The sequence below is a fragment of the Schistocerca cancellata genome, chromosome 9 (assembly GCF_023864275.1).
Source record: "Schistocerca cancellata isolate TAMUIC-IGC-003103 chromosome 9, iqSchCanc2.1, whole genome shotgun sequence".
NCBI lineage: Eukaryota > Metazoa > Arthropoda > Insecta > Orthoptera > Acrididae > Schistocerca > Schistocerca cancellata.
In genome coordinates, this window is record NC_064634.1 from 515,021,183 (window position 1) to 515,042,853 (window position 21,671).

The 21,671-nt window shown below is 43.4% G+C and overlaps 1 protein-coding gene across 1 annotated transcript in view; it reads left to right on the forward strand.

The window, feature by feature from the left end:
* The window catches only part of LOC126100698 (putative fatty acyl-CoA reductase CG8306), a 225,221-nt gene that overhangs the window by 110,790 nt on the left and 92,760 nt on the right, over positions 1-21,671 (forward strand). The gene's annotated exons all lie outside the window — the stretch shown is intronic.

The following is a 21,671-nucleotide window of genomic DNA, read 5'->3' on the forward strand; positions in this document are numbered from 1 at the left end:
ACTCTTTATTTATTACATACCGGGTATGAGTGGTTTGCCCACTGCCCTGCCTTCTGTACCCGTGCTATAAGCAGATGATCTGGTTTACTAAATCTCTAGCCCGGAATGCGGTACCAGTTGCAGCACAGGGGCAACAAAAATTCGATTTTCAATATTTCGTGTAATTATTAACCGAACTAAAAAAATTAAATTTCTGTCGTAATTGACTCATTAAGAGGCATAATCTTACGTTAAGAACTTAACACAATAAGACACGTATTGTTCGTCTTGAGGCAGCCCAAGTGACGGCGCGGAAATACACGGACTTCATTCATCCACCACTTCAGAATGACAGCTCTTAGCGGCTTCCAACAAAGCAGGGGCCTGGAATCTCACTGTTGAGAGCAGAAGTGTCTTCAGTGATGAGTCCCACCTCCAACTGAGACCTGGTGACCAACGAAGACGTGTCTGGAGACACCCGAGACAGCGGTGGATTGCCGACCCGACTGTCAAGCGCCAAACGACCAGACCAACCAGGAGAGATGGTCTGAGGTGCCATAGCAGAACCCCTTTGGATATCATCCACGGCACCCTAACAACACAGTGGTACGTCGACGCCCTGTTTTGTTATCCATCATGGAAAGCCATCCTGGGCTTACACTTCAGCAAGATAATGTTGTGTTGTTGTGGTCTTCAGTTCTGAGACTGGTTTGATGCAGCTCTCCATCCTACTCTATCCTGTGCAAGCTTCTTCATCTCCCAGTACCTACTGCAACCTACATCCTTCTGAATCTGCTTAGTGTATTCAACTCTTGGTCTCCCTCTACGATTTTTACCCTCCACGCTGCCCTCCAATACTAAATTGGTGATCCCTTGATGCCTCAGAACATGTCCTACCAACCGATCCCTTCTTCTGGTCAAGTTGTGCCACAAACTTCTCTTCTCACCAATCCTATTCAGTACTTCCTCATTAGTTATGTGATCTACCCATCTAATCTTCAGCATTCTTCTGTAGCACCACATTTCGAAAGCTTCTATTCTCTTCTTGTCCAAACTATTTACCGTCCATGTTTCACTTCCATATATGGCTACACTCCATACAAATACTTTCAGAAATGACTTCCTGACACTTAAATCTATACTCGAAGTTAACAAATTTCTCTTCTTCAGAAACGCTTTCCTTGCCATTGCCAGTCTACATTTTCTATTCTCTCTACTTCGACCATCATCAGTTATTTTGCTCCCCAAATAGCAAAACTCCTTTGCTACTTTAAGTGTCTCATTTCCTAATCTAATTCCTTCAGCATCACCCGACTTAATTCGACTACATTCCATTATCCTTGTTTTGCTTTTGTTGATGTTCATCTTATATCCTCCTTTCAAGACACTGTCCATTCCATTCAACTGTTCTTCCAAGTCCTTTGCTGTGTCTGACAGAATTACAATGTCATCGGCGAACCTCAAAGTTTTTATTTCTTCTCCATGGATTTTAATACCTACTCCGAATTTTTCTTTTGTTTCCTTTACTGCTTGCTCAATATACAGGTTGAATAACATCGGGGAGAGGCTACAACCCTGTCTTACTCCCTTCCCAACCACTGCTTCCCTTTCATGCCCCTTGACTCTTATAACTGCCATCTTGTTTCTGTACAAATTGTAAATAGCCTTTCGCTCCCTGTATTTTACCCCTGCCACCTTTAGAATTTGAAAGAGAGTATTCCAGTCAACATTGTCAAAAGCTTTCTCTAAGTTTACAAATGCTAGAAACGTAGGTTTGTCTTTCCTTAATCTTTCTTCTAAGAGAAGTCGTAAGGTCAGTATTGCCTCACGTGTTCCAATATTTCTACGGAATCCAAACTGATCTTCCCCGAGGTCGACTTCTACTAGTTTTTCCATTCGTCTGTAAAGAATTCGTGTTAGGATTTTGCAACTGTGGCTTGTTCGGTAATTTTCACATCTGTCAACACCTGCTTTCTTTGGGATTGGAATTATTATATTCTTCTTGAAGTCTGAGAGTATTTCGCCTGTTTCGTACATCTTGCTCACCAGATGGTAGAGTTTTGTCAGGACTGGCTCTCCCAAGGCCGTCAGTAGTTCCAATGTAATGTTGTCTACTCCGGGGGCCTTGTTTCGACTTAGGTCTTTCAGTGCTCTGTCAAACTCTTCACGCAGTATCGTATCTCCCATTTCATCTTCATCTACATCCTCTTCCATTTCCATAATATTGTCCTCAAGTACATCGCCCTTGTATAGACCCTCTATATACTCCTTCCACCTTTCTGCTTTCCCTTCTTTGCTTAGAACTGGGTTTCCATCTGAGCTCTTGATGTTCATACAAGTGGTTCTCTTATCTCTAAAAGTCTCTTTAATTTTCCTGTAGGCAGTATCTATCTTACCCCTAGTGAGATAAGCATCTACATCCTTACATTTGTCCTCTAGCCATTCCTGCTTAGCCATTTTGCGCTTCCTGTCGATCTCATTTTTAAGACGTTTGTATTCCTTTTTGCTTGCTTCATTTACTGCATTTTTATATTTTCTCCTTTCATCAATTAAATTCAATATTTCTTCTGTTACCCAAGAATTTTTACCAGCCCTCGTTTTTTTACCTACTTGGTCCTCTGCTGCCTTCACTACTTCATCCCTCAAAGCTACCCATTCTTCTTCTACTGTATTTCTTTCCCCCATTCCTGTCAATTGTTCCCTTATGTTCTCCTTGAAACTCTGTACAACCACTGGTTCTTTCAGTTTATCCAGGTCCCATCTCCTTAAATTCCCACCTTTTTGCAGTTTCTTCAGTTTTAATCTACAGGTCATAACCACTAGATTGTGGTCAGAGTCCACATCTGCCCCTGGAAATGTCATACAATTTAGAACCTGGTTCCTAAATCTCTGTCTTACCATTATATAATCTATCTGATACCTTTTAGTATCTCCAGGGTTCTCCCATGTATACAACCTTCTATCATGATTCTTAAACCAAGTGTTAGCTATGATTAAGTTATGCTGCAAGATAATGCTAAGCCAAATAACTGCTTGTATAAGGTCGGGAGGTAGACCAACGCGTTATTGCCCTGCTCAACTTGTGAAGCTCTTTCTCTTGGATAAATCATCCATTTTTATCTGAAATTGTAATCATTCGGTTGTCTGTACATTTACATCACATCTACGGATTTCCGTCACGTTGGGTTAATTGCTTCGTGGTGCGTCGTTTGTTTGTCTTAAAGTATAAATTATTTAATGGATTACACAGGGGAAAGATTTCAACAAACCAAAGTGTGGGAGAAGAGTGTACTTTATCACCTGCTCTTCATAATAGTAATATGAAAGATACCATCTAAAAGTAGAAAGGGGTCCCAGAAGAGATCCACATAAACATGAATAAATATATTTACATGCTACTATACGCCTATGATATTGTATTAACAGTAAATTCTGAAGGCAAAGTGCAAAAATAAATCCATGCTATAAATTTTATCGGAGGGGATTATACACTCCTGGAAATTGAAATAAGAACACCGTGAATTCATTGTCCCAGGAAGGGGAAACTTTATTGACACATTCCTGGGGTCAGATACATCACATGATCACACTGACAGAACCACAGGCACATAGACACAGGCAACAGGGCATGCACAATGTCGGCACTAGTACAATGTATATCCACCTTTCGCAGCAATGCAGGCTGCTATTCTCCCATGGAGACGATCGTAGAGATGCTGGACGTAGTCCTGTGGAACGGCTTGCCATGCCATTTCCACCTGGCGCCTCAGTTGGACCAGCGTTCGTGCTGGACGTGCAGACCGCGTGAGACGACGCTTCATCCAGTCCCAAACATGCTCAATGGGGGACAGATCCGGAGATCTTGCTGGCCAGGGTAGTTGACTTACACCTTCTAGAGCACGTTGGGTGGCACGGGATACATGCGGACGTGCATTGTCCTGTTGGAACAGCAAGTTCCCTTTCCGGTCTAGGAATGGTAGAACGATGGGTTCGATGACGGTTTGGATGTACCGTGCACTATTCAGTGTCCCTTCGACGATCACCAATGGTGTACGGCTAGTGTAGGAGATCGCTCCCAACACCATCATGCCGGGTGTTGGCCCTGTGTGTCTCGGTCGTATGCAGTCCTGATTGTGGTGCTCACCTGCACGTCGCCAAACACGCATACGACCATCATTGGCACCAAGGCAGAAGCGACTCTCATCGCTGACGACGACACGTCTCAATTCGTCCCTCCATTCACGCCTGTCGCGACACCACTGGAGGCGGGCTGCACGATGTTGGGGCGTGAGCGGAAGACGGCCTAACGGTGTGCGGGACCGTAGCCCAGCTTCATGGAGACGGTTGCGAATGGTCCTCGCCGATACCCCAGGAGCAACAGTGTCCCTAATTTGCTGGGAAGTGGCGGTGCGGTCCCCTACGGCACTGCGTAGGATCCTACGGTCTTGGCGTGCATCCGTGCGTCGCTGCGGTCCGGTCCCAGGTCGACGGGCACGTGCACCTTTCGCCGACCACTGGCGACAACATCGATGTACTGTGGAGACCTCACGCCCCACGTGTTGAGCAATTCGGCGGTACGTCCACCCGGCCTCCCGCATGCCCACTATACGCCCTCGCTCAAAGTCCGTCAACTGCACATACGGTTCACGTCCACGCTGTCGCGGCATGCTACCAGTGTTAAAGACTGCGATGGAGCTCCGTATGCCACGGCAAACTGGCTGACACTGACGGCGGCGGTGCACAAATGCTGCGCAGCTAGCGTCATTCGACGGCCAACACCGCTGTTCCTGGTGTGTCCGCTGCGCCGTGCGTGTGATCATTGCTTGTACAGCCCTCTCGCAGTGTCCGGAGCAAGTATGGTGGGTCTGACACACCGGTGTCAATGTGTTCTTTTTTCCATTTCCAGGAGTGTAATTTTATGGTAGCAGTAGATAAAATTAAGACAGTGGTATTTCTTGGAAAATACCCAGTCATCATCATCATCATCATTTAAGACTCATTATGCCTTTCAGCGTTCAGTCTGGAGCATAGTCCCCCTTATAAAATTCCTCCATGATCCTCTATTCAGTGCTAACATTGGTGCCTCTCCTGATGTTAAGCCTATTACTTCAAAATCATTCTTAACCGAATCCAGGTACCTTCTCCTCGGTCTGCCCCGACTCCTCCTACCCTCTACTGCTGAACCCACGAGTCTCTTGGGTAACCTTGCTTCTCCCATGCGTGTAACGTGAGCCCTCTATCTAAGCCTGTTCGCCCTGACTGCTACATCTATAAAGTTCATTCCCAGTTTTTCTTTGACTTCTTCATTGTGGACACCCTTCTGCCATTGTTCCCATCTACTAGTACCTGCAATCATCCTAGCTACTTTCATATCCGTAACATCAAGGTTAATCCACCCAGCTTTCGCTCCCAAACAACGAAGTTGGTCGAAAGATTGAACGGTGCACAGATAACTTAGTCTTGGTACTGACTTCCTTCTTGCAGAAGAGAGTAGATCGTAGCTGAGCGCTTACTGCATTAGCTTTTCTACACCTCGCTTCCAGTTCTTTCACTATGTAGCCATCCTGTGAGAATATGTATCCTAAGTACTTGAAACCGTCCACCTGTTCTCACTTTGTTCCTCCTATTTGGCACTCAATCCGTTTATATCTCTTTCCCACACAAAGTACAAAAGAAAATTATAATTGAAGATCAGTTTTTGGAGCAAGTTCAGCACGTTAGTTACCTAGGTAGCTGTATTACTTCTAACGAAGATAAGGATATGGGGATTAAATTGCAGAGACATCAGAATATGTGTGGCACTACAAGCAAAATATAAAAAAAGAAAAACACGCATGCACACAGAAAAGCGACATTCTATAAGGGAATGGCTGTCTCTCTTCTGCTGTATGACAGTGAAAAGTGGGATATGAAAAGTAAATATCGCAGCCACGTTCAGGTGGCTGAAATGAAATTTTTACTAGCAGTCAAAAGCTGCAGTAAGCTGGACCGTTGGGAAATGAAAACACGAGACAAGATCTGAATATTTTTGCGGTAAATGACAATACAGAGGAACATAAACAAAACTGGAAGGAACATCAGAAACGAATGGAAGGAGCAAGTATTCCAAAGATTACCTTACAGTACAAATCCAAAGTAAAGAACGACATAGGACGGCCAGTTAAATGATGGAATTGAGGCCAAAAAATGTTCGATAGGACTATCTGTGAAACGCAGAAGAAGAGGAGAAGGTAATTTTTGGAAAGACTTCGTTCAGTGTAAACACTTTTTCATGTGTGAAAAGATCTTAAGCCAAGTCTCAACGCAATGACACTAACGTCCCAGGTGCGGGTGCGAATGCGATTAGAATTTCGTTTTAGCTGTGAGGTTTCTATGTTTTATACGGAGAAAGTATATGTTACGTCCTTGATATTCGCCAAGTATTACCACAACGACTGAGTTGGTGATGCTTGAATACTCAATGTTATTGAAGGTAATTGATTAGCTGTGAAACTTTAATTTCGCGTGAATCAATAGGTGATGAAATGATGCTCACATCCAGTGTGCAGATAAAATCGCACTAAAGGACACATTTTGGGCAGAACAAATGAAAAAGATTTACATTGAGGCAAGTGGCAACTGCTTCTGACTGTGAAATTTGTTTATAATGAACAAAAACTTATGTCCAGCCGAATGGTAGTCTCCAGCAAATACATTATTTCATGTCTGATTTCTCCCCTGTTGGAGATTTCGCGGGTAGCTGTTCAGATACTGGATATGGTCGACATTTCTAGGGGCAACACGTGACTTCCTTGCCGTAAGTAATCATCCACTTGTGGTGAACGCACGTTCAGATGAAGCTTAGGTAGCTGCTACGTATCCCCGAGATTTTTCGGGCCATGTTCACCAGTTTAGGGCAACGATATTTTTGTAAAAACAAATAATTGCCGAAAGCAGATAATATTTGTAAAAATAAAATTTGGAGGTCCTACCGAAAGAAGAGGTAGGTATCAGTGATCGTAAGGCTGTGACAGCATCTGTGAGGACGGGTCCTACAAGGAATGTTAAGAAAGGTAGGAAGATATACTTGCTCAGCAAGGATGACAGGACACAAATTTCAGAATATCTCACCAAATATTCGGTGATGAGGACGAGGATGTGGAAAACAAAATGAACATATCGTTCAATATGCCCTAGATAGGTATGTTCCAAGAAAGGTTTTAAGGGATGGGAAAGAGCCCTCATGGTTTAATAGCCGTGTTAGAAAAGCGCTACAAAAACAAAGTGTGGTGTCACCGCCAGACACCACACTTGCTAGGTGGTAGCCTTTAAATCGGCCGCGGTCCGCTAGTACATGTCTGACCCGCGTGTCGCCACTGTCAGTGATTGCAGACCGAGCGCCGCCACACGGCAGGTCTAGAGAGACTTCCTAGAACTCGCCCCAGTTGTACAGACGACTTTGCTAGCGATGCTACACTGACAACTACGCTCTCATTTGCCGAGACGATAGTTAGCATAGCCTTCAGCTACGTCAATTGCTTTGACCTAGCAAGGCGCCATTACCAGTTTATATTGAGATTGTACTTATGTATCATCAGACCGATGTACACCAATTATGGATTAAAGTTAAGTATTACTTCAACTACGTACTATTTTCGGCTACTATAATTCCTTGTGATTGTCCAGACCTCACGCCAGCCTGCGTGAGCTTAAAAGCGTGCATTTCGGCCTCCTCCAGCAACACGGTGTTGGCTTTTCTGCCAACACAATACAAAGAGTACTTCCATCTCAGATGCAAGAGAAGTAAAAACCCTGGTGACAAGCAAAAGCTGAACGAAGCGAAACTGAGCGTAAGGAGAGCAATGGGGGAAGCGTTCAATGATTTTGAAAGTAAGACGATGTCAACCGACCTGAGTAACAACCCTAAGAGATTTTGGTCGTATGTAAAATCAATAAGTGGGTCAAAATCATCTATTCATTCTCTCAGCGACCACACCGTCACCGAAACGGAAGATAACAGAGAGAAGACCGAAATACTGAATTCTGTCTTGCGAAGTTGTTTCAACGCGGAAGATCGTAACAATGTCCTTCCTTTCAATCGTCGTACGAACGTCGAAATGGCAGATATTGAGATAACCGATCGCGGAACTGAAAAGCAGCTACAATCGCTTAGTAGTGGAAAGGCTTCAGGACCAGATGAGATACCTATAAGATTCTACAAAGATTATGCGAAAGAACTTGCGCCCTTTCTAGCAGTAATTTATCGTACATCGCCTGAGCAACGAAAGGTACCTAACGACTGAAGAAAAGCGCAGGTCATTCCCGTTTTTAAGAAAGGCAGTAAGACAGATCCACACTATTACAGTCCTGTATTATTGACGTCAATCTGTTGTAAAATTATGAAACATGTTTTATGCTAAAAAATTATGACATTTATGGAAAATGAACATCTCCTCTATAAAAATTAACATGGAGTGTTCGAGTATAATGACTTTTCTGGAGACTAGAAATCTACTCTGTAGGAATCAGCATGGGTATCGAAAAAGACGGTCATGTGAAACCCAGCTCGCGCTATTCGTCCACGAGACTCAGAGGGCCATAGACACGGGTTCACAGGTAGATGCCGTGTTTCTTGACTTCCGCAAGGCGTTCGATACAGTTCCCCACAGTCGTTTAATGAACAAAGTAAGAGCATATGGACTATCAGACCAATTGTGTGATTGGGTTGAGGAGTTCCTAGATAACAGGACGCAGCATGTTATTCTCAATGGAGAGAAGTCTTCCGAAGTAAGAGTGATTTCAGGTGTGCCACAGGAGAGTGTCATAGGACCGTTGCTATTCACAATATACATAAATGACCTGGTGGATGACATCGGAAGTTCACTGAGGCTTTTTGCAGATGATGCTGTGGTGTATCGAGAGGTTGTAACAATGGAAAATTGCACTGAAATGCAGGAGGATCTGCAGCGAATTGACGCATGGTGCAGGGAATGGCAATTGAATCTCAATGTAGACAAGTGTAAAGTGCTGCGAATACACAGAAAGATAGATCCTTTATCATTTAGCTACAAAATAGCAGGTCAGCAACTGGAAGCAGTTAATACCATAAATTATCTGGGAGTACGCCTTAGGAGTGATTTAAAATGGAATGATCATATAATGTTGATCGTCGGTAAAGCAGATGCCAGACTGAGATTCATTGGAAGAATCCTAAGGAAATGCAATCCGAAAACAAAGGAAGTAGGTTACAGTACGCTTGTTCGCCCACTGCTTGAATACTGCTCAGCAGTGTGGGATCCGTACCAGATAGGGTTGATAGAAGATATAGAGAAGATCCAACGGAGAGCAGCGCGCTTCGTTACAGGATCATTTAGTAATCGCGAAAGCGTTACGGAGATGATAGATAAACTCCAGTGGAAGACTCTGCAGGAGAGACGCTCAGTAACTCGGTACGGGCTTTTGTCAAAGTTTCGAGAACATACCTTCACCGAAGAGTCAAGCAGTATATTGCTCCCTCCTACGTATATCTCGCGGAGAGACCATGAGGATAAAATCAGAGAGATTAGAGCCCACACAGAGGCATACCGACAATCCTTCTTTCCACGAACAATACGAGACTGGAATAGAAGGGAAAACCGATAGAGGTACTCAAGGTACCCTCCGCCACACACCGTCAGGTGGCTTGCGGAGTATGGATGTAGATGTAGATAGATGTAGATGTAGATTCCGCAAACAGAGGTCCTGCGAAACTCAGCTCGCCCTGCTCCTCCATGAAATCCACAGCGCAGCGGACAACGGCGCTCAAGTTGATGCCGTGTTCCTTGATTTCAATAAGGCATTTGACATCGCACCCCCTCCCCCCCTTTGCCGTTAAATGAAAAAAAAAAAAAACGAGCTTAAGGAGTATGGGAGTACCCTTGCTATTGTATTCAAGACTTTCTTGCAGGCAGAACTCAACACGTCGCTCTTAACGGAACTAAATATACAGATGTAAAGGTAATATCCGGAGTACCACAGGGAAGTGTGATAGAACCGTTGCTGTTTATAATATAATATATAAATGATCTAGTAGAAAGCGTCGGATGCTCTTTAGGGGTATTCGCAGATGATGCAGTTGTCTGGTTCAAATGGCTCTGAGCACTATGGGACTTACCATCTGAGGTCATCAGTCCCCTAGAACTCAGAACTACTTAAACCTACTTAACCTAAGGATATCACACACATCCATGCCCGAGGCAGGATTCGAACCTGCGACCGTAGCAGTCTCGCGGTTCCCGACCGATGCGCCTATAACCACTCGGCTACAGCAGCCGGCTCTTTGTGAGTTTGAGTGAATACAAGGTTCTTTAGTGAGTGCGCATGAGTTCTTATCGATGGTTGACAATTAAGTGCAGAGTTACGCTTGACACTAATCACTGTATTTAGAAGAATTTGAATTGTTTTCAGTTAAAAACAACAGTTTGCTATACGATCGCTTGTTGTACAAGCAGGCAACGAAAAAAGTTAGACATGAAGTATCATGCATTTCCTGGGGACAAAGAGTCGAAAGAAAAATTGATAATTGCATGTAAACATGACGATTCGTTTTGAGTTCGTAATGCTTGTGTGTGCTCAGTACACTTTGCTGATTCGGATAGTGAGACGAATTTGAAGATTGTAGTGTTGAATTTTCCTACGACGCATTAGTTGGTGCCTGACGCTGTACCAGCTGTATTTCTCCTAGTCTCCAGAGCTGATCTAAGGGCTAGTAATGAGCCTAATAATGAGAAAAATTTCAGGCAAAAAGAAAACATATTTGCCATTAAGAATATCGGAAGAGGTTTTACGGATAAATATACAACCAACTAACGAAGAAACTGCTAGTAGAGAAGAAAATTGACTATGAAATCAAACAACGCACGTTTGCACGAACATGTAGAAACTATGGAAAAAGAAATAAATGAACTTAGCCAAGAGCACACAGATTTAGGGAATCGTCCATCTCAGTGTAATGCTGAGTACATTAAAATAAAACCTTTTGAAACAGTGACTGAGGGTCCTTTTGCTGCCAGGAACAAATGGACATGTAAGGACGATATAGTAACTGGTGATTTGAAGATGATGCAAAGCGTTATGTTTTAGCATGGACGTACTGAAAATCCTTTCGCTAGTGCAGTCACTATAAAAGTATACTCGGTCAGTGTAGCATCTCATCAGGTTTTATTGATTTATGCCTTAATCTCATGGAAATACAGTCAAGGCTAATGAATAAATCTGAAAAAGATGCATTTCTTAGTTTCTCGTGGAATGGAAGTTAACAGTGACTTACGTCTACCGAAAATCAAGTAAAAGACGAAAGGAAAGACTCGTGTAAAGTGCTTCTGCTCTTAGAATATAAAAGCAGAAATTACAAACTTGGCACTGTTAAAGTAACATTTTTAGTGTCCCTCATTCATCTGCATCTACATCTGTGCTCCGCACACTTACGGTGAGTGGCGGAGGGTATTTCCACCACTGTTACTTCCGCCCTTTTTCTGTTCCAGTCGCGAATGGTGTGAGGGGAGATTGATTGCCGGCAGGCCTCTGTGTGAGCTCGCACCTCACCAATTTTTCCATTATATTAAGATAGATGTAAGTGGGAGGGGGGGGGGGGGGACACCAATACAGGGTATAAGTGCAGATATTTCTATTGGTGACTGAGGACTGTGTAAAGTACAACATTATACCAGTATTTACTTCATTTGCAGACTAATAATTACAGCTGTTAGGAGCAGTATGTTAGGTTGGTTAATACCTCGAAGTACATGTGGCAAGGCAAGCCATTAATGCTTATTTTCGCTTCCGCAGCAGGTCATGTGTTAGAAGTATGGACTCTTGGGCCCTAAACGGTAAGTGTACACTGGCAGGTGGAGTCCACTTAGTGGTGCAGCTCTGACCATGCAGAAAACATCAGGTAGTAAATTATGTGACATGTTTACTGGAAGACTCTTCGACGCAGAGAAAAGACAATGGAGACCCCGATGTGTGTACATGTTAAGGTGCTCCGTATGATAATATCTGTGTATACTGACCCACTCGTCCAGGAACGTACGCTGTCGTAATTTTAACAGGAAAGCGCATAGTGTTGCCTCTCTTGTAGCGTCTCTCACTGGAATCCGATTAAGATCTCTATGACACTTCGGGCTCACTAAACGAAATTTCCAAGAAACGCGCGGCTCTTCTTTATTTTCTCTACCCGGTAAGGGTGCCACACTGATGCGCTATGTTCAAGGAAGTTTCTGTAAGTGTGGGTGATATGCACTTTCTGGAGATTATTTCAGTAAAGCTAACTCTGTCATCTGGCTTCCCTACAGTTACTTTTATGTGGTTCTTCCTTATTAAATTGTTCAGCACGCATTCTCTCAGATGTTGAACTGATGTGACAGGTTACACTGATTGCTCGGCAATAACGGGGATGTTCACCTATTTGTAGGGTTGGAGCTTCAGTTCGTAGCGTTTTTCCCCAGGTTTAACAAATACAACATATATCTACATCTACATCTACATCCATACTCCGCAAGCTACCTGACGGTGTGTGGCGGAGCGTACCCTGAGTACCTCTATCGGTTCTCCCTTCTATTCCAGTCTCGTATTGTTCGTGGAAAGAAAGATTGTCGGTATGCTTCTGTGTGGGCTCTAATCTCTCTGATTTTATCCTCATGGTCTCTTCGCGAGATATACGTAGGAGGGAGCAATGTACTGCTTGACTCTTCGGTGAAGGTATGTTCTCGAAACTTTAACAAAAGCCCGTACCGAGCTACTGAGCGTCTCTCCTGCAGAGTCTTCCACTGGAGTTTATCTATCATCTCCGTAACGCTTTCGCGATTACTAAATGATCCTGTAACGAAGCGCGCTGCTCTCCATTGGATCTTCTCCATCTCTTCTATCAACCCTATCTGCTACGGATCCCACACTGCTGAGCAGTATTCAAGCAGTGGGCGAACAAGCGTACTGTAATCTACTTCCTTTGTTTTCGGATTGCATTTCCTTAGGATTCTTCCAATGAATCTCAGTCTGGCATCTGATTTACCGACAATCAACATTATATGATCATTCCATTTTAAATCACTCCTAATGCCTACTTCCAGATAATTTATGGAATTAACTGCTTCCAGTTGCTGACCTGCTATTTTGTAGCTAAATGATAAGGGATCTATCTTTCTATGTATTCGCAGCACATTACACTTGTCTACATTGAGATTCAATTGCCATTCCCTGCACCATGCGTCAATTCGCTGCAGATCCTCCTGCATTTCAGTACAATTTTCCATTGTTACAACCTCTCGATACACCACAGCATCATCTGCAAAAAGCCTCAGTGAACTTCCGATGTCATCCACCAGGTCATTTATGTATATTGTGAATAGCAACGGTCCTATGACACTCCCCTGCGGCACACCTGAAATTACTCTTACTTCGGAAGACTTCTCTCCATTGAGAATAACATGCTGCGTCCTGTTATCTAGGAACTCCTCAATCCAATCACACAATTGGTCTGATAGTCCATATGCTCTTACTTTGTTCGATAAACGACTGTGGGGAACTGTATCGAACGCCTTGCGGAAGTCAAGAAACACTGCATCTACCTGTGAACCCGTGTCTATGGCCCTCTGAGTCTCGTGGACGAATAGCGCCAGCTGGTTTTCACATGACCGTCTTTTTCGAAACCCATGCTGATTCTTACAGAGTAGATTTCTAGTCTCCAGAAAAGTCATTATATTCGAACATAACACGTGTTCCAAAATTCTACAACTGATCGACGTTAGAGATATAGGTCTATAGTTCTGCACATCTGTTCGACGTCCCTTCTTGAAAACGGGGATGGCCTGTGCCCTTTTCCAATGCTTTGGAAAGCTACGCTCTTCTAGAGACCTACGGTACACCGCTGCAAGAAGGGGGGGCAAGTTCCTTCGCGTACTCTGTGTAAAATTGAACTGGTATCCCATCAGGTCCAGCGGCCTTTCCTCTTTTGAGCGATTTTAATTGTATCTCTATCCCTCTGTCGTCTATTTCGATATCTTCCATTTTGTCATCTGTACGACAATCTAGAGAAGGAACTACAGTGCAGTCTTCCTCTGTGAAATAGTCTGCCAATGCTGGGGTAGCTTTTTGATTCCGCAACTGTAGAAATGACGTGGTTTTGAGGCGAAGTATTCGTCACGTTCGGAGTGCATTTTCATCCGGAAAGGAAGTCCCTTGAGGGTTTTTCGATAGAGAGCGGAAAAGATGAAAATTGAGGGAGGTAGATCGGAGGAATAAGGTGGCTGCGGAATGACTTCTCTACCCACTTCCTGTGCAGTGTTTTCTGTCAGTCTAGCAGAATGCGTAATCGTTGAGAAACATCACCTCGCGCATTGTTCCCGGTCGTTTTTCCGGGACTGATTCTGCAAGGTGTCTCAGTTGTTGACAGGTTACACGCCAGAGAAGCAATTCGTAGTACAACAGTACACCGTCGCTGTCCCACCAGAGGCTTCACGTTATCTTTTGTGCGGGGAGTTTGGGCTCAGCCACAACTTTCTTTTTCTTACGTTAACTTAAAGTAACGATACAGTACAGGAATGGTCGGCGTTGTTCACGAGCCAATTGACGGCAAGCAAGCAGAGATTCACATACGGCCACTCGCTGATTTTTTGCGGTTTTGGCTTAGAGCATACGGTACCCATATACCCGATTTTTGAACCTTCCCCATTGAATACAAATGCTGCAAGATGGTGAAATGATCACAGTTAATTACATTTTCCAGTACGCTGACTTGAATCTTCCTGGATTAATACGTTTAAACGAGTTTCATCAAAACCCGAAGCTCCTCCTGTATGTGAAGACTCACTAACGTGAAAAAAACGATCCTCCTTAAAACAAATCTATTTTCTTGCCGTGCTCTGCCCGATGTCCTTAAGGCCTGGCCAGACAGAATGCGCCCTGGCCGTCCGGCCTGTGGCCTTGAACCGCAGCCGGCAGGCCGCACTGTTGAATGCTCGTTACTAGAGATGGGCAAACTGAAACACGTAACTGTTTCGAAACAAATGAAACAGTACAATGTAATGTTCCGATACGTTGTTTCGAAACAGTGAAACAGTGTGTGTATTGTATTCTAAAAAACCTACACATTTTATCATCTTGAATGTCTACTGTATTGTTGTTGTTGTGGTCTTCAGTCCTGAGACTGGTTTGATGCAGCTCTCCATGCTACTCTATCCTGTGCAAGCTTCTTCATCTCCCAGTATCTACTGCAACCTACATCCTTCTGAATCTGCTTAGTGTATTCATCTCTTGGTCTCCCTCTACGATTTTTACCTTCCACACTGCCCTCCAATGCTAAATTTGTGATCCCTTGATGCCTCGAAACATGTCTTACCAAACGATCCCTTCTTCTAGTCAAGTTGTGCCACAAACTTCTCTTCTCCCCAATCCTATTCAATACCTCCTCATTAGTTACGTGATCCACCCACCTTATCTTCAGCATTCTTCTGTAGCACCACATTTCGAAAGTTTCTATTCTCTTCTTGTCCAAACTAGTTATCGTCCATGTTTCACTTCCATACATGGCTACACTCCATACAAATACTTTCAGAAACGACTTCCTGACACTTAAATCTATACTCGATGTCAACAAAGTCCTCTTCTTGAGAAAGGTGTATAAGTATGTCCATATAAACACAAATAAGGTGCGAGAGCGCTAATCATGTCGCAGAAAGTATGAAACTATCACTTAGGCGTCTTGGCAGTTCCGTATTTCCTGCAGCAAATGCGCTGCTTTCGTGTTGCGTGACTTTCATGCTTTTCAATTGGCTGAGGACAGCCATAGCTGAAGACAGAAGAACCACCACGAACGGAACTGGAGGTGGGAGCAAACTGCAGAAACACACATTCCGTTAGTATGGGTAATATACCCATCCTGCTAATTTCCATCTACACAAGGGGAATCATTGTGGATAATAGGCACAGTGACTATAGACTCACAAATAACGCCAAATAATTCGAATAAATAACCAAGTATAACAGAAAATTTTTTTGTCTTTCAAGGTGTTTCGAACCGTTACTATAAATTCACCATGCTTCCCAGCCCTTCCCGTACACCATTACACTATCAGTGATTTGTCAAACAGATTGCTTGCAATTATACCTACATCAAATTTATGTATATGTCTAATAACTGTCACTCTACGCCTTTTTTTATTCAAAATGTTGTAGGCTTACTTGCGTTTCTTAATATGATTACTGTACATGAACAGAGACGCGTATGTTATAAAAAAAAGTGTAATTTAGCTGAATGATTTTCACATATATTATTTTGAATGTGAATAGTATGCGTTGTTTTATTGTTTGGTTAGTGCTTATAAAGCAGATATTACGCCATTTCGAAACAGGACAGTCAGCTAGAAACGAAGCTTTATTTTCGGATATCTTAAGCTTCATGCTATTGCTGGTCAAAAATATTTCGACACTCTTGAAAGAGTTTCATGAAGTGGTATGTTGTGTTTCAGTACCTGTGCCGAGCCCGAATCTCGTCCGACACAGAGTGGAATGAAACATCACTGTTTCGATACAATCAGTCCGTTCCAGGCACAGGTGGACTGAAACAGCCTTATTTTGAAACAACGATACAGTTTCTGTGTCTGGCTCGAGATCAAATCTGGTCCGAGACAGGGGCGGAATGAAACACCACTGTTTCGAAACAGTGAACCACAACCGTTCCGAAACACTGAAACAGTTCCACGTGTCGATACACTGTATCGAAACATAGAAAAGTCTGCTCGTTACTGCACGGCGGCGGTCACGCAGAGTGCGGCTCTGACGCACCGGCCGCCGCCGGGTTGTCACAGATTACAGATTCGCCGCAAGCCGGAGCGGCTGCTTGCCTCTGTTGGCCCACTCAGCTGCTCTGCTGTCACACTGGAAGCGGCGACGTGAGGCAGTTTTTGGCTTGCAGCTAGTAGTGCACGCGTTATGGACACAGAAAGACTTACAGAGGAGATGAGAGAATACAACTTTTTGTATGGTACACGCGATCCTGATTACAAGAACATTCTGAAGAAGGCTGACTCTTGGAGGGATACAAATGCTAAACTGGATCAAAATGGTAGCTGTAGAACAGTCCATATTGCCTGGCACACTTCTTTCACGATTTCTGAGACTGTTGAAGGTCCAAACCGATAAGAAAAAGCTATGGTCTGGTGACTGTCGCCTGTAGCCAAGTATCTGGAAAAGATTAAAATAAATTATGCTGGTAGAACGAATAGATAAGTTAACGACTACAGATATGTTTGTTTAAATTCAGTGACAATGTTATCAATACAATGAAACAAAACAATCTATTTACTAGAAAGTTCTCTCTAGTGGGACATACGGAACTAGATGTTACTATCGTTTGCTGTATTCGTAAACACTGCAGATCAATTTATCACTCCACTCGTAACTACACTGTGGGATAGCACATTTTTCCGCCGAACCTTTCATATATTACAGCAAAACTGAAATGGAATAATTTATATGACTTCTGTATGAAGCACAAAGAGGCCACAAATAGTAAACTTACCTCAAACAAATGGGTAGTCTTTGCCTTGTATGAATAGGCTTTTTACAATTCGTTGTGCACTTCTCGGTGCTCCCTTTTATCAGGAGATGCAGTTCCTCGAAACATTCTCGCGACATACGAAAATATTTGATGAACCTATCTTCGTCAGACTCTAGTTCAATACACAGACGATGGTATTCTCCTAAGCTTTCTCTCCTGCTATTAATGTCGTGCACCCAACATCTCCTCTTCTTGGTGCCATTTCGTATCGCTAATGCGAGGAGAAGTTCTTCCTCGTCCAAGGTAATCATTTCTGCACTTAAAAAAAAAATGAACTCGCGCAAAGATAACGTGTCCCGCGTGAAGCTTCCAAATCGTCTAACGCCAAGACAATCGTGCTACGCATGCAAGCTCAATAATGTGGTTCGGCCCCATCCACAGTGTAACAGCTGACGCAGCAAGAGTCGCTGCGGCCGGCCGCTATGAACATATGTGCCAAGCTAATATATTTATAATATCTGTTTGCGCTGAGAGTCAACTGTCGTTCGTGCATTCATCAGGGTAATGGGGAATCCAGAACCGAAAGAGATATTCTAATCTAAGGCGATTTAAATATGGAAGAACTTAGTACGTCTAGTTTCAAATAAGAATAACACGCGTATAATCTACACATTGGTGAGAAAAGTGTACAAATTTACAATAAATTCATTCAGCCAACTGGTGAGGTTCAACAATTAAACACAGCAACCCACTGGACGGAAGTAAACAAACAGAAGAAAGCAAAATTGCCTCGAGTGCTTATGTTGAACTAAATTGAGTTTTCAATGCGAAACGATTTAAAAGTTGTGGGTGCTGTGAGACTAATCGAGAGATGCACGTGTGGAATTTATGAGAGACAGGAAAACAAATACCGGTACTTTACTCAGCAGGCAAACATAATTATAGGGATTGTAATGACACGTATGGGGACTGACACGGAATGTACCGAAGCGAATCTGGAACAAGGAAAACGTTCGCCACATTCCCTACCAAAACTGGAAGTTCAGCTGCTGCTTTCCGAGCATGCAGGCCAAGGGATTCTCGTACTTAATTTCTTGGCGTCCATGAAGTGTTGCTGGAATGTAAGAAAATTATTTCCGATTCTCCCCACGTCGGGTGTCCCAGATTTCCGAAGAGCGGAACGGACCTGTTTCGAAACTCGCACAGAGAAGGGCGACCATAATATAATTTTTTTGGGGGGGGAGGGGGGGGAGGGGGGAGGCGGAGTCTAGACCTAGAGCCACGCAGTGTCTGTAATGTTTTGGCGACTTGTAAGTAGCCGACCCGTTAAAAATCTGCGTAGTATCGACTTTTAAATCATTTTCTCGAAAGAAAAACACCTGACTACCAACATTTTTTTTCTTTCCACGAAAGCTCGGTGGGGGAGAGGGAGACTCCCCCTGTCCTCCCTTGAGCGCTTTGCGGAATGATGATAGTTCAACTCTTGATGATGAGGCAATTGAGATACCGATCGGGAAGTAAATCCTCCTTTATTTCACTCGTTCACACCATACGAGTCAACGCTATTAAATGTAGCAGAAATCAGTAAATTAGAAGATATGTTGGACGAACCTTCGAGTATGTCTATTTTGTAAAATCAGGTGTCGTAAACCGGCATTTCTCAATCTTTTTTTCTTTTGTGGCACACCAAAGTACGTTTCAAACGTTCGCAACACCCCATACATGTTATTTTTCCCTAGATGTAAAAAAAGTATCGCATACAGCGTTTTAGAATTGAATGCAAAAAAATATATGACTGTTATGATGCGACTCATGTTCAAATGCGTGTGAAATCATATGTGACTTAACTGCTAAGGTCATCAGTCCCTAAGCTTACACACTACTTAACCTAAATTATCCTAAGGACAAACACACACACCCATGCCCGAGGGAGGACTCGAACCTCCGCCGGGACCAGCCGCACAGTCCATGACTGTAGCGCCCCAGACCGCTCGGCTAATCCCGCGCGGCTTCAAATGCGTATAATAACGTACAGTGATGGGCGATTTCTTGCAAATTGTTTCTTCGAGAAACGATTTGGCGAATTTTTTTTGTTCTAGGTATTTTATCTCAAAAGATCAGAAGACAATATAAATCTCGAGACATTCCTGACGACACAGCGGGCCGGCCGGAGTGGCCGAGCGGTTCTAGCCGCTACAGTCTGGAACTGCGCGACCGCTACGGTCGCAGGTTCCAATCCTGCCTCGGGCATGGATGTGTGTGATGTCCTTAGGATAGTTAGGTTTAAGTAGTTCTAAGTTCTAGGGGACTGATGACCTCAGAAGTTAAGTCCCATAGTGCTCAGAGCCATTTGAATCATTTTGAACGACACGTTGGTCAACAAACGTTGGTAGTAAACAATGCAGACATCTCTTGAAGTTGACATTCTTTACTCAAAAATGGCACTGCTGATGATAAACAACTACGAATAAACTAAGAAGTTACTCTGTAGTTATAAGCTGACATTAAATTGTGAAAAGGTGCCTATTTCTCATACATGGTGAAAAAAATGTTTACATTCTTGGTATATCAAATGATGCATTGGTTGCTTGCTATTAGTTATGTAACCACTCAGTATGTTAATGACTGGCCGGCCGCGGTGGTCTAGCGGTTCTGGCGCTGCAGTCCGGAACCGCGGGACTGCTACGGTCGCAGGTTCGAATCCTGCCTCGGGCATGGGTGTGTGTGATGTCCTTAGGTTAGTTAGGTTTAAGTAGTTCTAAGTTCTAGGGGACTGATGACCTAAGATGTTGAGTCCCATAGTGCTCAGAGCCATTTTTTGTTAATGACTTTGTATTTCCCCTCAACAGTACATTAATTCTCGAGATTTCAGGAAGATTATCCTCTGCTTTGGTTACTGAACGTTGTCTGTTGCAACAACCGATACACATGGAGAAGGTGATGGATAGGGATTTTGGGAATACGTAGCGTTGTAAATGTTAGTCAGTTTCTAAAAAATTCACAACAAAGATATTAAGCACGAAAATATAAATGGGGTACTAACTTCATGAAACAAGCCACAGAATTGATTATAAAACATCGTGTATTATCTGAAGGAAGACATTATTCTGTTGCGTGGCCATCGTTTGACGAACTACTACAAGTCTGTGCTGATTTGATAAGTTTTCTATTTCACACGCCATTATAGTAACAAGAAATAAGTGAACAGCCCTTTATCGCATACAGAATGATGGAGAAACTTTGTGCCTAATTACAGTCTGGCAGACGACAATAAACTGCAGGCACTGTACGATCGGAAAAATGAGTTCTAGGAGGTACACCGAGCGATTTGACGCGGTGGTTAGAACACTGGACTCGCATTCGGGAAGACGACGGTTCAAACCTGCGTCCAGTCATCCGTCATTTCCCTAAATCGCTTCAGGCAAATGCCGGGGTGCTTTCTTTGAAAGGGTATGGCCGACTTCCGATCTTTCCTTAATCCTATGGCACCGATGACCTCGCTGTTTGGCCCCTTCCCCCGAACCAACCAACCAGTGAACCAGCTACGTGGCACAGAGATTACTGATTCCAAGCGATAAGACCAATTTAATGATCTAAAAGGAAGTGGGTAAAGAAAATAAAAAACATAGATGCGTATAACCGAATATTGTGAAGCATGGAAAAGTCTACGGGAAGCCATCTAGCAACAGAAGGCAAATAGCCGCTGCTGATGAAGAGACGTTTTACACCTGGAATCTCGCATCTCCCACCTACCCATTCATCTAGTGTCAGTCAGTACGTTGGCAGATAAACTGGCCCTATTGCTCCGTCGCTATTTAAGTAATGCGATTCTTGCAAGTATGTGCATCTTGCTCCTCAGGCAACGCTATTATTTTATTTTTATCTTGCACTGTTTGGACGATGTCTCATTGCAGTGGCCTTTTGAGTGTTCGCGCTTCAGCTGTAGAGGGCTGAGCTATACAAACGAAATTTCTTTCGAACATTTAGATATTATTTCACGTTATTATAATCTGTACCGGTATGCCTTACAAAGTTCTGTCAACACGCAGGAACTGTAATAAAACATAGTTTAATATTGCAGTTCGTATAAAAATGTAATTTGGGATTGAGGTGGATGGTAGTATTCGTAATGCACTATACCTTGCACTATACTCATCATAGTGATCTATCAGTCATGTAT